The sequence below is a fragment of the Pinus tabuliformis genome, chromosome 9 (genome assembly GCF_031772625.1).
Source record: "Pinus tabuliformis cultivar Carrire ecotype Pingquan chromosome 9, CPIR1, whole genome shotgun sequence".
NCBI classification, from domain to species: domain Eukaryota; kingdom Viridiplantae; phylum Streptophyta; class Pinopsida; order Pinales; family Pinaceae; genus Pinus; species Pinus tabuliformis.
This window is the reverse complement of record NC_142307.1, coordinates 1,965,479,855-1,965,494,645: the sequence shown is the minus strand read 5'-3', so window position 1 is coordinate 1,965,494,645 and position 14,791 is coordinate 1,965,479,855.

Below are 14,791 nucleotides of genomic sequence, written 5' to 3'. Positions count from 1 at the left end.
TAATATAGGTTTGTATATAACTAAAAGTGTTGTTATATATTTAAAATTATTTGTTTTCATTACAATAGTTTTTATATATTTAAAATTATTTGTTTTCATTACAATAGTTTTTATATATTTAAAATTATTTGTTTTTATTACAATAGTTTTAATAGGTATATAAAAATATAATAATTCTTTACATTTTCTTTGACATAAGTATGATGGTTATAGAATTTGGATTGTGATGCAGTATGGAGAAGTTAAAATTACAAGAAAGTGTAGGGAAAAAATTTAAGAAAGCAAATTAAACCTATCAAAAAGCATAATGTTCAAATGTTCAAATACATATAAATTAAAGTGCACCAGAGAAACATATAACAACTTAATAAATATGTGATGCATTAAAGATAATTGAAGAGATAAGCAAGGAAGGTGAAGTGTTATGTAAGGTATAATCATAGTTATGATTATTATGATATAGCAAATAAACATAAAATGTAATAACAAACATAGTTAGAATTTTGAGTAGATGAATAACGAAGTCTGGTAATAAAATAAATACGATGTTGTCAAGTGAATCTAACTTTTTGTTTAACCAATTAAAAAAAAACAAGAAGTCTTGAAAAAAAAATTTAAAACTATATTCTCATCGATAATTATAAGTTATATTAATATAAATTAATTATTCAATATTTTTATTTTATTTTTTTACATAAATTATAATTTAATAATGTATTTATTAATAAATAAATTTATAATTTAAATATTTATAAGGATAAATATTTCATTTAAAAAATGATTTATTTATTTATTTTTTAAGGTTTTGGATAGATGGTGATAAAGTGTTATGTTAAGGTATTTTTTGATGTGAAGTCACCGGTTTAATTCTCATTCTCCATCTCCATCGAGGTGATATATTAGACATGATGAAAATGTAGTCCTGTCAAGTTTACCCATTTTTTTATTTTTATTTTTATTATGTAGATATGAATAATGATAACTTTTCTTAAAATAATTAATTTAAATAGATTTGAAAATTTAAATGGTATATTAACATTTCTAAGAAACCATAAAATAATGAGATATTGTTTGGAAATAATCACTTCAAGTAATTTCTAAAGTTTAATTTTTTTACTAGAATTTAAATTTTCTAATTTTCTATAAAATAAATTTATATAAATATTGTTGAAAGTAAAATTAGTTTAAGAGAAACTCACAAAATTATTATTAAAAATAAAATCACAAATACAAAGTATTAAAATTTCTTTTTATATTTTATGTTGCAATATAATTTAATAATTAAAATAATAATAAAATATGTAATTTAAATTTAAAATACTATTCATATAAATTATAATTTAATAATTAAAATAAACTATTATAAAAATTCATTTAAAATATTATTTATATAAATTATAATTTAATAATTAAAATAAACTATTATAAAAATATATAAAAGACTTAAATTTAACTAATGCTTCACAATAATTATAAAATAAAATCATAAGTTAATAAAGAAGAGAAATTATCCCTAATTGGGGTGGATATGGCAAGAAGGGAAAGGGGTTGGAGATCGACCCCACTACTCCACCGTCAAGCAAAGCATTTATGAGGGGGTGGCATGGTCATCCCCCTGTATGCACAATCATGTGGGCATTCATCGCTCAATTAACATGGCAAGTAGTCACCCGATTTTGTGTTTTGGTTATTGTACTTGTCTTCTACATCTTTTAAGTTGGAAAATGCTCACGCCCATGCGATAGCTAGGATTGCTTAAGGGTGCCAAGATGACGAGGGGCCAGTCCATGACAATCTTGCGATATTATTGGGGATTTTTTTTCCTATTTCCCTCTAAAGTGAGTTTTTCTAGGCATGTTATCAACCTTGTAGTGATCTCCTTCTGTTTGGGTGATGGTCTAGTAAGCTAGGTTATTGAAGACATGGTACTTGATGCATGAGTGGAGAGGAATATTAAACAATATTGATGTTTTCTTTGACGGGGTTGTTCATTGAATGGGGCGCTTCTTTCGAAGATTAGAGTCATTGGAATTACCTCTGGCCTTATAACAATTAGAATCTAAGTTGTAGATGGGCATACATACTAGGGTATTTCTTGAGTCTCTTATTTGTACTGTCATTTCCTTATCGACTAAGTTAATTGGTCTCTGTTCAGTTGGAATCATTTCATTTGGTAGGTGTTGGTTGCATGGTTGGCAATATGGTGCCGTAGTTTGATGTGCAACCCTGTTCATGGTGAACCATTTTCCCTCATGTTTCTCAATTGCCCCATTATGTATTGGAATTTTGTGTCTAGACAATCATCTTTTCATTCTCGTTTTTACTTGGTCCCTCTTAGCAACCATTCCTCTGCCTCTAGTGTCCTTCGTCCAAACCCTTGATGTTCACTTCCTTTGTGCAACATGCCTCGACAGCGCATGCGAAGTTGTCGAAGAGGTGGAGGCCAAGGCCCCAAGGTTGTAATGACACCCAACAAAAGGCACAGGAAGCCGCGGATGTATTCCACTCAGTTGCCCCTCCTAAAACTCAAAATGAGATTCATCACCTTGAATCTTGTGTTGTTGTGCACCACCAAGTTTTTTTAGACTCAGAGATCCTAGAGGAGGTTTGAAAGAAATGCTCCTAATAATGCCCCAAAAGCATCCACATGTACATGAAATTCCACTTTCCAATCAAGTCTTACTATTGAGATAGGGAGAGATAACTTGGGCCTAGCAGGAGGATAGGTCCTCACATTTAGTATCAATCCTTAGTTATAAGGAAGGTCTCAACCAAGGCACATTGCTAGGACCATAAGATAGTGCAAGGCTAGTTTTCTCACAGGGCCCCTAACCTTAACCAAACCAAGGGATGAAGGAAACAATACCTTAAATCCATTTCTTAACAACTAACAGATGAAGACCCTTTTGGGCTGGGTCTTGAAAGAAAAATAGAAGGAGCAATACAACATCTTTCTACTTTGAATGATATTAAATGTGCCTAACATCATCAATGTGTATGCCTGGAAAGTCTGGATGTCGAGATAATACATTTAGAGACCCACCTTCAATATGATGCTAATATTCTAGCTCCTCCAGGGTTCAGTGCCATAGATCTTGCGCCAGTGACTTCTTCAGATTCTGGCTTCTTGTTATTCTTGATAACAACTTTTTGTATTGCAGTGTAGTAGCAGATAAACTTGTTTTGCAGTAGATGATTTTATTTTGGATATACTATTATTCTATATGCAATTAAAATATCCCTCGTGCTAGATTAAAACCACCTACGACGAACTTTATTTAGACTATAAATATTCGGCTTATATATTTTGATATTTTACTATTTTAAGATAATACTACTATTAATTCATTGAAAAAAAGAAATGATCAAATTTATAAATAAAATGGTTTTGCAAAATGTTAAATTCCATTGATTTAATATAATGCTATTAATGAGAAAAAGATAGCCCTGCAATACTTAAATGTTCTTATAATTTTAAAAATATTATTGAATGCTTTATACTTTCTAAAATATTATTAAATAATTTTATGAGTTTTAAAATATTTTAATTACAAATATTATTGATTTTTTTTTTAAATATTAATTTTGATGAGAAATATAATTGAAAAAATATTATTTCATTTTAAATATTATTTGATAATATTTTTATGATATAATTATATCAATTTATTTTAATAATTAATTTTTTAATATTATTTCATAATATTTTTATGATATAATTATATTAATTTATTATAATAATTATTTTATTACAATAATTTTTATGATATAATTATATCAATTTATTTTAATAATTAATTTTTTAATATTATTTCATAATATTTTTATGATATAATTATATTAATTTATTATAATAATTATTTTATTACAATAATTATATGTTCACGGTATTTGTTTTATAATTAAGTGAAGTGATGAATTTTCTTTTCCAATGATTTTTTTTTTTTTAATATGGTAAACTCAATGCTCATATCTATTCTCTATTGAAATTGAGTAAAGGTTTTTAGAAAAAAGAATTACCCATTTAATATGTTTTTGAGGAATCTAATCTACTCTTATTTTACCTTTAACTTACATGAATTTTATAGAATTGCCTATATAAAATTATATGTAAATAATTTTTTAATTTAAATATATAATTTTTTCATATATTTATTACTATTAAGCATCCAAATTATTTTATATAAATGTATACAAATAATAAAAGAGAGAGAAAAAATCAAAGGTTTTTTCGCAGTGTTTGCGATGGCAAGATAAAGAAAATGTGAATTCCTCTAATTAAAACAAACCTAAACCCTGGTTTGTTATGACATTCCCATTCTTTGTATAACATCCATGGTTCTTGGTATGGTTTATATCGTGATTAAGTGTGAAAGTTCATACACAAAAATTTCCTTCACAGTAACATATATGTCCAAGGCTTTTCCATAACACTTGTCAAATCCTCAACGCGTGGCTTTTTGCATTAATCTTAATTAGAATGGTCAGAGATTTTTTCGATCTCTATCAGATATTTTTCGCCAAAACACTACGTCATATATGTGTAATATTTTGTAAAAAAAAGCTACTAATAATGGCGATGAATGAGATAACACTGTTATCTCATTCATCGCCATTATTAGTAGCTTTTTTTTACAAAATATTACACATATATGACGTAGTGTTTTGGCGAAAAATATCTGAGAGAGATCGAAAAAATCTGACCGAAAAAATCTGACCATTCCAATTAAGATTAATGCAAAAAGCCACGCTTTGAGGATTTGACAAGTGTTATGGAAAAGCCTTGGACATATATGTTACTGTGAAGGAAATTTTTGTGTATGAACTTTCACACTTAATCACGATATAAACCATACCAAGAACCATGGATGTTATACAAAGAATGGGAATGTCATAACAAACCAGGGTTTAGGTTTGTTTTAATTAGAGGAATTCACATTTTCTTTATCTTGCCATCGCAAACACTGCGAAAAAACCTTTGATTTTTTCTCTTTCTTTTATTATTTGTATACATTTATATAAAATAATTTGGATGCTTAATAGTAATAAATATATGAAAAAATTATATATTTAAATTAAGAAATTATTTACATATAATTTTATATAGGCACTTCTATAAAATTCCTGTAAGTTAAAGGTAAAATAAGAGTAGATTAGATTCCTCAAAAAACATATTAAATGTGTAATTCTTTTTTCTAAAAACCTTTACTCAATTTCAATGGATAGCTACGGTAAATAACATGAAGATAAAATTAGTAAAAATATGAAAAAAACGAAGAACAATCAAGCTATGTTGCTAATACAAAATGGTAGTATTTTAAGCTACCCCCCAAAAATGAAATAACAAGTATAAAAATCAAATTTTAAGTGAATATACATAATACTAACCATCAAATACTTCTAAAGAGAGTCAAACTAACATGAAGCGGAAACGCACCAAAATATACTAAGTAGGCACCCACTAATCCACAAATCATTTTCGATTATTCACCCCTTATAGAGCGTAATAACTCCACTATATCTGAATAAACTTAACCACATACTATTCATGAATCTGACCCACCTCTACAGTAGCTATAATGAGGAAGCAGTACATATGAGGATTCACCCATTTGAGGATCATACGCTAATAGTTGATAAGGTGATGGAGGTTAGCCGAAGGTAGGCCGATGGTTCAAGGCTCAAGGGTCAAGGCTCAAGGATCAAGGGATCAAGGGTCAAGGATGGGGCCCACCATCAAGGCTGGCCGATGGCTCAAGGTTGGCCGAAGGCTCAAGGTTGGCCGGACCTCTCCTCTCCCTCTCCTCTCCTTATCAGTCGAGCCCCTAAAGGGTCCTTATCAGTCGAGCCCCCTAAAGGGTCCTTATCAGTCGAGCCCACTAAAGGGTCCTTATCAGTCGAGCCCCCTTTTGTGTAAATTTTAAAATAAAATATTTAATTTATAAATTTTAATATAAAGATTACACAATAAAATATTATATTTAAATTAAGTATAAAAAATATTTAAATTTTTATTATATATATATATATAATAACAAAATATAATTTATAATACATATACATTTCAAGAAATTATTATCCTTTCATATGGAAAAGTATTTAATAGTTAAAAATACAAGTTTATTCTTTTAGCCTTAAAAAATATGGATTTTAATTATCGCTAAATTAAAATAAAATAAAATATATTATAATATAATATTAAATATTATTAATCATTACTAAATTACAGCAATAATTTTATGTATTGGTGTCAGTGTTTAAGACAATAAGGAACAAATGAGAGCATGATAATGGTAGGATTTGACATGAAAAGTGATGGCAATTGTTACATAGTAGGGTGGAGTTAATAGGGTGGAGTTAATAAGAGTTTAGCATAATATCTCAAATCAAAGAAAGCAAATTAAACCTCTCAAAAAGCATAATGTTGAAATGTTCAAATACATATAAATTAAAGTGCACTAGAGAAACATATAATAACTTAATAAATATGTGATGCATTAAAGATTATTGAAGAGATAAGCAAGGAAGGTGAAGTGCTATGTAAGGTAGAATCATAGTTATGATTATTATGATATAGCAAACCAACATAAAATGTACTAACAAACATAGTTAGAAAATTGAGTAAGATGAATAACGAAGTCTGGTAATAAAATAAATACGATTTTGTCAAGTGAATCTAACTTTTTGTTTAACCACATAAAAAAACAACAACTCCTAAAAAATTAAAACTATATTGTCATTGATAATTATAAGTTATATTAATATAAATTAATTATTCAATATTTTTATTTTATTTTTTTTATATAAATTATAATTTAATAATGTATTTGTTAATAAATTAATTTATAATTTAAACATTTATAATGATAAATATTTCAGTTAAAAAATGATTTATTTATTTATTTTAAGGTTTTGGATAGATGGTGATAAGGTGTTATGTTAAGGTATTTTTTGATGTGAAGTCACCGGTTTAATTTTCATTCTCTGTCTCTAACGAGGTGATATATTAGACATGATGAAAATGTAGTCTTGTCAAGTTTACCCAATTTATTTTTATGTAGGTATGAATAATGATAAATTTTCTTAAAATAATTAAATAGATTCGAAAATTTAAATGGTATATTAACATTTCTAAGAAACCATAAAATAATGAGATCTTGTTTGGAAATAATCACTTCAAGTAATTTCTAAAGTTTAATTTTTTACTAAAATTTAAATTTTCTAATTTTCTATACAATAAATTTATATAAATATTATTGAAAGTAAAATTAGTTTAAGAGAAATTCACAAAATTATTATTAAAAATAAAATCACAAATATAATTTAATAATAATAAAATGTGTAATTAAAATTTAAAATAATATTCATATAAATTACAATTTAATAATTAAAATAAACTATTATAAAAATTCACAAATGTGTAATTTAAATTTAAAATATTATTTATATAAATTATAATTTAATAATTAAAATAAACTATTATAAAAATATATAAAAAACTAAAATTTAACTAATGCTTCACAATAATTACAAAATAAAATCATAAATCAATAAAGAAGAGAAATTATCCCTAATTGGGGTGGATATGGGAAGAAGGGCAAGGGGTTGGGGGTCGATCCCACCACTCCACTGTCAAGCAAAGCATTCATGAGGGGGTGGCATGGTCATCCCCCTGCATGCACAATCATGTGAGCATTCAAGAGGGGGTGGCATGGTCATCCCCCTGCATGCACAATCATGTGAGCATTCATCGCTCAATTAGCATGGCAAGTAGTCACCCGATTTTGTGTGTTGGTTATTGTACTTGTATTCTACATCTTTTAGATTGGAAAGTGCTCACGTCCATGCCATAGTTAAGATTGCTTAAGGGTGCCAAGATGACGAGGGGCCAGTCCATGACAACCTTGCAATATTATTGGGGATTTTTTTTCCTATTTCCCTGTAAAGTGAGTTTTTCTAGGCATGTTATCAGCCTTGTAGTGATCTCCTTCTGTTTGGGTGATGGTCTGGTAGGCTAAGATATTGAAAACATGGTACTTGATGCATGAGTGGAGAGGAAGATTAAACAATATTGATGTTTGCTTTGATGGGGTTGTTCATTGGATGGGGTGCTTCTTTCCAAGATTAGAGTCATTGGAATTACCTCTGGCCTTATAACAATTAGAACCCAAGTTGCAGATGGGCATACATACTAGGGTATTTCTTGAGTCTCTTGTTTGTACTGTCATTTCCTTATTGACTTAGTTAATCAGTCTCTATTCAGTTGGAATCATTTCATTTGTAGGTGTTGGTTGCATGGATGGAAATATGGTGCCAGTAGTTTGATGTGCAACCCTGTTCATGGTGAACCATTTTCCCTCATGTTTGTCAATTGCCCCATTATGTATTGGAATTTTGTGTCTAGAAAATCATCTTTTCATTCTCGTTTTTACTTGGTCCTTCCTAGCAACCATTCCTCTGCCTCTAGTGTCCTTCGTCCAAACCCTTGATGTTCACTTCCTTTGTGCAGCATGCCTCGACAGTGCATGCGAAGCTGTCGAAGAGGTGGAGGCCAAGGCCCCAAGGTTGTAATGACACCCAACAAAAGGCACAGGAAGCCGTGGATGTATTCCACTTAGTTGCCCCTCCTAAAACTCAGAATGAGATTCATCACCTTGAATCTTGTGTTGTTGTGGACCACCAAGTTCTTTTAGACTCAGATATCCTAGAGGAGGTTTCAAAGAATTGCTCCTAATAATGCCCCAAAAGCATCCACATGTACATGAAATTCCACTTTCCAATCAAGTCTTACTATTGAGATAGGGAGAGATAACTTGGGCTTAGCAGGAGGATAGGTCCTCACATTTAGTATCAATCCTTAGTTACAAGGAAGGTCTCAACCAAGGCACATTGCTAGGACCATAAGGTAGTGCAAGGCTAGTTTTCTCATAGGGTCCCTAACCTTAACCAAACCAGGGGATGAAGGAAACAATACCTTAAATCCATTTCTTAACAACTAATAGATGAAGACCCTTTTGGGCTGGGTCTTGAAAGAAAAATAGAAGGAGCAATACAACATCTTTTTGCTTTGAATGATATTAAATGTGCCTAACATCATCAATGTGTATACCTGGAAAGTCTGGATGTCGAGATAATACATTTAGAGACTTGCCTTCAATGTGATGCTAATATTCTAGCTCCTCCAAGGTTCAGTGCCATAGATCTTGCGCCAGTGACTTCTTCAGATTCTAGCTTCCTGTTATTCTTGATAACAACTTTTTGTATTGTAACGTAGTAGCATATAAACTTGTTTTGCAGTAGATGATTTTATTTTGGATATACTATTTATTCTATACGCAATTAAAATATCTAGTTTCCCTCATGCCAGATTAAAACCACCTACGACAAACTCTATTTAGACTATAAATATTCGGCTTATATATTTTGAATTTTTACTATTTTAAAATAATACTACTATTAATTCAATAAAAAAAGAAATTATCAAATTTATAACTAAAATGGTTTTGTAAAATATTAAATTCCATTGATTTAATATAATGCTATTAATGAGAAAAAGATAGCGTGCAATACTTAAATGTTCTTATAATTTTTAAAATATTATTGAATGCTTTATACTTTCTAAAATATTATTAAATGGCTTTATGAGTTTTAAAATATTTTAATTACAAATATTATTGATTAAAAAAAATATTAATTTTGATGAGAAATATAATTGAAAGAATATTATTTCATTTTAAACCTTATTTGATAATATTTTTATGATATAATTATATCAATTTATTATAATAATTATTATTTGATAATATTTTTATGATATAATTATATTAATTTATTATAATAATTATTTTATTACAATAATTATATGTTCACGGGTATTTGTTTTATAATTAAGTGAAGTGATGAATTTTCTTTTCTAATGATATTTTTTTAATACTGTATTTTTGTTTAATTTTTTTTTAATATTATATTATAGTATAAATGGTTTGTGTAAATTTTAAAATAAAATATTTAATTTATAAATTTTAATATAAAGATTAAACAATAAAATATTATATTTAAATTAAGTATAAAAAATATTTAACATATTATAATTTTATATATATATATATATAAATAATAAAATATAATTTATAATATATATGCATTTCAAGAAATTATTATCCTTCCATATGGGAAAGGTATTTAATAGTTAAAAATACAAGTTTATTCTTTTATCCTAAAAAAATATGGATTTTAATTATCGCTAAAATAAAATAAAATAAAATATATTATAATATAATATTAAATATTACTAATTGTTACTAAATTACAGCAATAATATTATGTATTGGTGTCCGTGTTTGAGACAATATGGAACAAATGAGAGCATGAGAATGGTAGGATTTCACATGAAAAGTGGTGGAAATTGTTACATAGTAGGGTGGAGTTAATAAGAGTTAGTATAATATCTCAAATCAAAGATGTCAAGCAAGTAAAGGGGAGATCATTCTCATGAATATTGTGATTATAATAAACTACAAACTAGCAAAATCACTTTCTTTGGATTGAATTGATAGTTATCAACATATAATTATGAATTGTGATTATAATAAACTACTAACTAGCAAAATAACTTTCTCTAGATTGAATCAATATGTATCAACATATAATTATTAGAGGTGGAAGGATGAATAAATTTGAGTTGGAAGGATAAATTAATTTGGTGGAAGGCAAGTGTTGTTTGGAAATGAGATAAGAACATGGTTTATATTGGTTAATTCTTTTAATCCACTTGCCTCTCATTCTTTTTACTTATTACGTAGTTTGTGAACTTTGATTTGGACCTTTTTTATCTCTCCTCTAACTATAAAGAGCAAAAGGGAAGAAGAAATATGGATAAATGGGGTACTAATAAACAAATCCTTTAGAGAAGGGTAAATACTATTGGGGAGGAGAAGAGGTGGAGGGAAGAAAGTTAGCTTTTAGTGGAATGTGAATTAAGAAGTAGGTAGAGTTTTCATTAAAAAAATGGCAAAGAGTTGGAAAGAGAATCTAATCAAAGAGAAGCTCTTAAAGACACATAAATTCCCTACCATCCATCTTGGTCACTTGAGGTGTAGTAGCATATTAGGGGGCTTAATGGGTCTGCTTATCCAATATCTTTGAACTTTATAATGCAAGTATAACAATTTATAACACACAAATTAGAAAGGAAACAAGTTAAAGTACCTTAATGGACAAACACTAATTTAGGAAAAACATGGAACCATAATCATAGTCATGAAGGAAGATGCCTACGCAAATTCAATTTATAGAAATGAAAAAACCCAAAAATGTATTTTGGCTCTTAAATGATTCTATATATGTATCTCTTCACATTCACTGACTAGTAACACTGAAATGACAACAATCCATATGTGTTCTCTTCTCTGAATTTCCAATTTTAAGAGGAATGCACCTATTTTATTTATATGTGCACTTCTTGTACTATGAATTCTTTCCGATTAGTCTATCATGGACTTGTGCATACACCTTTATCTACTCTACAAATACTTTTGCATCATCTTTCCTTTCCATGTCAAATGTCCAGTCAACTAAGTTAAAGTTAAAGTTTATTATGAGGTGGTTGGGGACTGGAAATCTTTTTTCTCTTCTCCTAGTCTCTAGTTGCATGAAGCTTATGGTGTCTTGAATGCATAACTTATCCTTATGGGGTTGGATCATGAGATCGAAACACTTAAATGACTTATCTATGGAGGAATGGTATCTAGCACTGAGATTTTTTTTGAAAAATAAATTTGTTGTACAAGAAGCTTTGGCTGTGTCTTTTGCTTTGTTAGGACCCTTGACAATATGGAGAGTTGGTGATGGTTCTAAAATTTGAATCGAGGAGGAGCCATGGATGGGGGTGACAAATGCTTTTTCCCTTTCTAATCAACTAGTTCATTCCTTCCATAACCTTGACATATTCTCATTATTTGATGATAAAGCCTAATCCCCCAAGGATTTGGGCCATGAAGGCTAGAAGAATGAGTAGGAGCTAGGTTTGGAAGGGGTCGTGGTTAATAAATGACATAATTATGTTAATATATTATGTTCAAGATTCATCATACTTTGGGATGATGATGTGGATTCTTTATGCCAGTCCAAAAAACATTAGGATGGGTGATTTCACTACAAAACTAAGTTATAATTCATAGATGGAAACTCTTATTACTAGAGATGTTAGGTTGGTGGTGGTACAAGATTTATAAAACTATGGTCCTATCATATGCAAAAAAAATTAATTGTTTACTTTAAATAAAAAATATTAACATGGAACAATGGTATCAAAAGGGGATGGTGTGACCCTAATCGACGCTCTCTTTATTAATATGAACCTAAATCGATCACACACCTTTGAATTTCTTATTCATATGTAGTTCAGGTTTAGGTGGGAGTGGCTAGGTCCTTCTCTCCAAAAGCAACCTAGGTTAGTCCTACCTTGGAAAATTGCATTATGTAAAAGCCCTAATTTACAGTTAACATAATTTTAATGAAGTTGTTGCTCAATAAAAGCCCTAATTTCGCAATTATTAGAATTTAATGAAGTTGTTGCTTAGATTAACTAGAAAAGCTCAAAATTTGACAATTAACATAAAATTTAATCATTCATTTGTAAGTACTTATCTGAAACTTTCATTTGAAGGTGTTTCTGGTTTGTTGTTTCTCGTGCTTCTGTTACCAAATCAACCATTTTCTTCCCAGCCTATCTGGGATCAACCTATCTGGTTCCCTAATCCAGAAGACTTCAAAATAGAGGTATTCTAGCCGCCATTCCCAAAGCTCCAAGAACAATCAAGGCTCAATCTTCCTCTTTGTTTGTGGCTTTGTTGGAAATTCCTCCTTTGTCTGTGTAATACTCCATAAAATCTTTCTCCCTTGTATGCTTCCTACTTTCTCCCTATATTCCAAACATCACCACTTCTCAATCCTTCATTGCTTTGACGTTGAAGCATGGTTTCTTGCATTCTGTCGATTACGTGGCTCTTCACAGTGTCTAAAGAACAGGTCATACTTGACACTCATCACTTAATATCTAGTTCAAGTGACATTTAACTAAGTTAAGTAATACCTTTCTTTTTATTAAAGAAATATTTAATATTTTATTAAATTATACCCTTTTAAAGTTTAATAAGTAGTTTAGAACTTATATAGTTAGTTCCTTTTCATAGTTAGCTCCTTCCCCCTTTTAAAGTTTAATAATTTAATTTAGAACTTATAGATTTATATAGTTAGTTCCTTTCATTTGATATACAATATACAATATATAATTTCTTTTAGTTAATACAAATCCCTTGTATTTATATATTTTTTTGAATAGTGTATTAGTCATATATTATGTGGTGGTACATAAAAAATACTCCACAACATATATTCCTTAAATTTGGTACATTAGTATTTAATTAGCACTTCGATAATTAATTCATTACCTTATAATTGGACATTTTCCATAATTAGTTAGTACGCATACTAGTGCAGTACATGCATGGGTCATTACACATTATGGAATGGATGTAATATGTATCTATCAAGGAGTTTGGATCCTTCTTAGGGATAATGGTTCAATCTATTTGGTGAGTGCATATTTTGAATATTTTTTAGGATAAGGAAGTTCTGGTAAAAGTTTCAATGGTATGATTGTTAAGTTGACCAAAGAATATCAAATGAAACCTAAACAAAAGAAACAAAGGTTGTTGAGAATGTCAAAAATTGATTATATTATTCCTTGTATTTTTTTTCCATGGTGTTAGCCAGAGAGATTTTCCAAAATGTGGTGTTGGGGTGGTATTATATGTAAACCATAATTATTTCTTCCATATAATATTTTCCCAAGGCAAAGGTTCTAACTCAAAAAATGTGATGTTCTAGTGGTATTATATGTAAACCATAATTATTTCTTCCATATAATATTTTCCCAAGGCAAAGGTTCTAACTTAAAAGTAGTCTTTACAACTCTTAGGGCTCTCTTACATTTTGCAAAGAAAAATGATCTCTCTGAAGTTCAAATCATGGGTGTCTCAAGAGATGGTTATCAATTGGGCTTAAAAAATATAGTAGTGGAAATTGTAAGTTTGAATTCTCTATTGTAATACATTCTCGTCCTGATTCTATCCTTTCAATCTCTTTATTTTATTCAAACTTATAGATAATGCAATGAAAAAGCATACAAGATTTCTAAAGAAGCACTTCTTTTTCCTACTAGGTCCTTTTGAGTTTAAGAGTTCAATAATGACGAGGAAGTGGATGCTTTGTATTTCCACCTTTCGTCCCTTTGTAGCTTTTCTTTATCTTGTTTATGAAGGTAATAGAGGCAAGTAGACTCGAATATGTTTTTTTTTTTTATGAATATTGGTCTTTAGTATATGTATATAGGTTTGAGGTATGTTTTGACAAATTCTTAAAAATTTATGTCTTGTGTTGAGTTTTGTAAAAGTTTCTGCATGTCGGTGATTAATGATGTAAGTCAAAGTTATTGTCATTTTTTGGTCATAGTTGTAAGTTGAAGATATTATGGTATTTGGAAAGTTTTTACTAGAAGTTCCGTCAAATCTTTAAGGGGCAACTACATGTATAATCTTCTAAGATATTATAGTATTTTGGACAGTTTTACCTAGAAGCTTTGTCAAGTCTTTAAAAGACAACTACATGTATAATCTTCTATGAGGTTATAAGGAAATTTTCTTACGAAAAAACATGAAACCAAAATAATTTTTCAACTATCACATATTCAAATATATATGTTATTTGAATGAGGAAAAAAAAAACAACT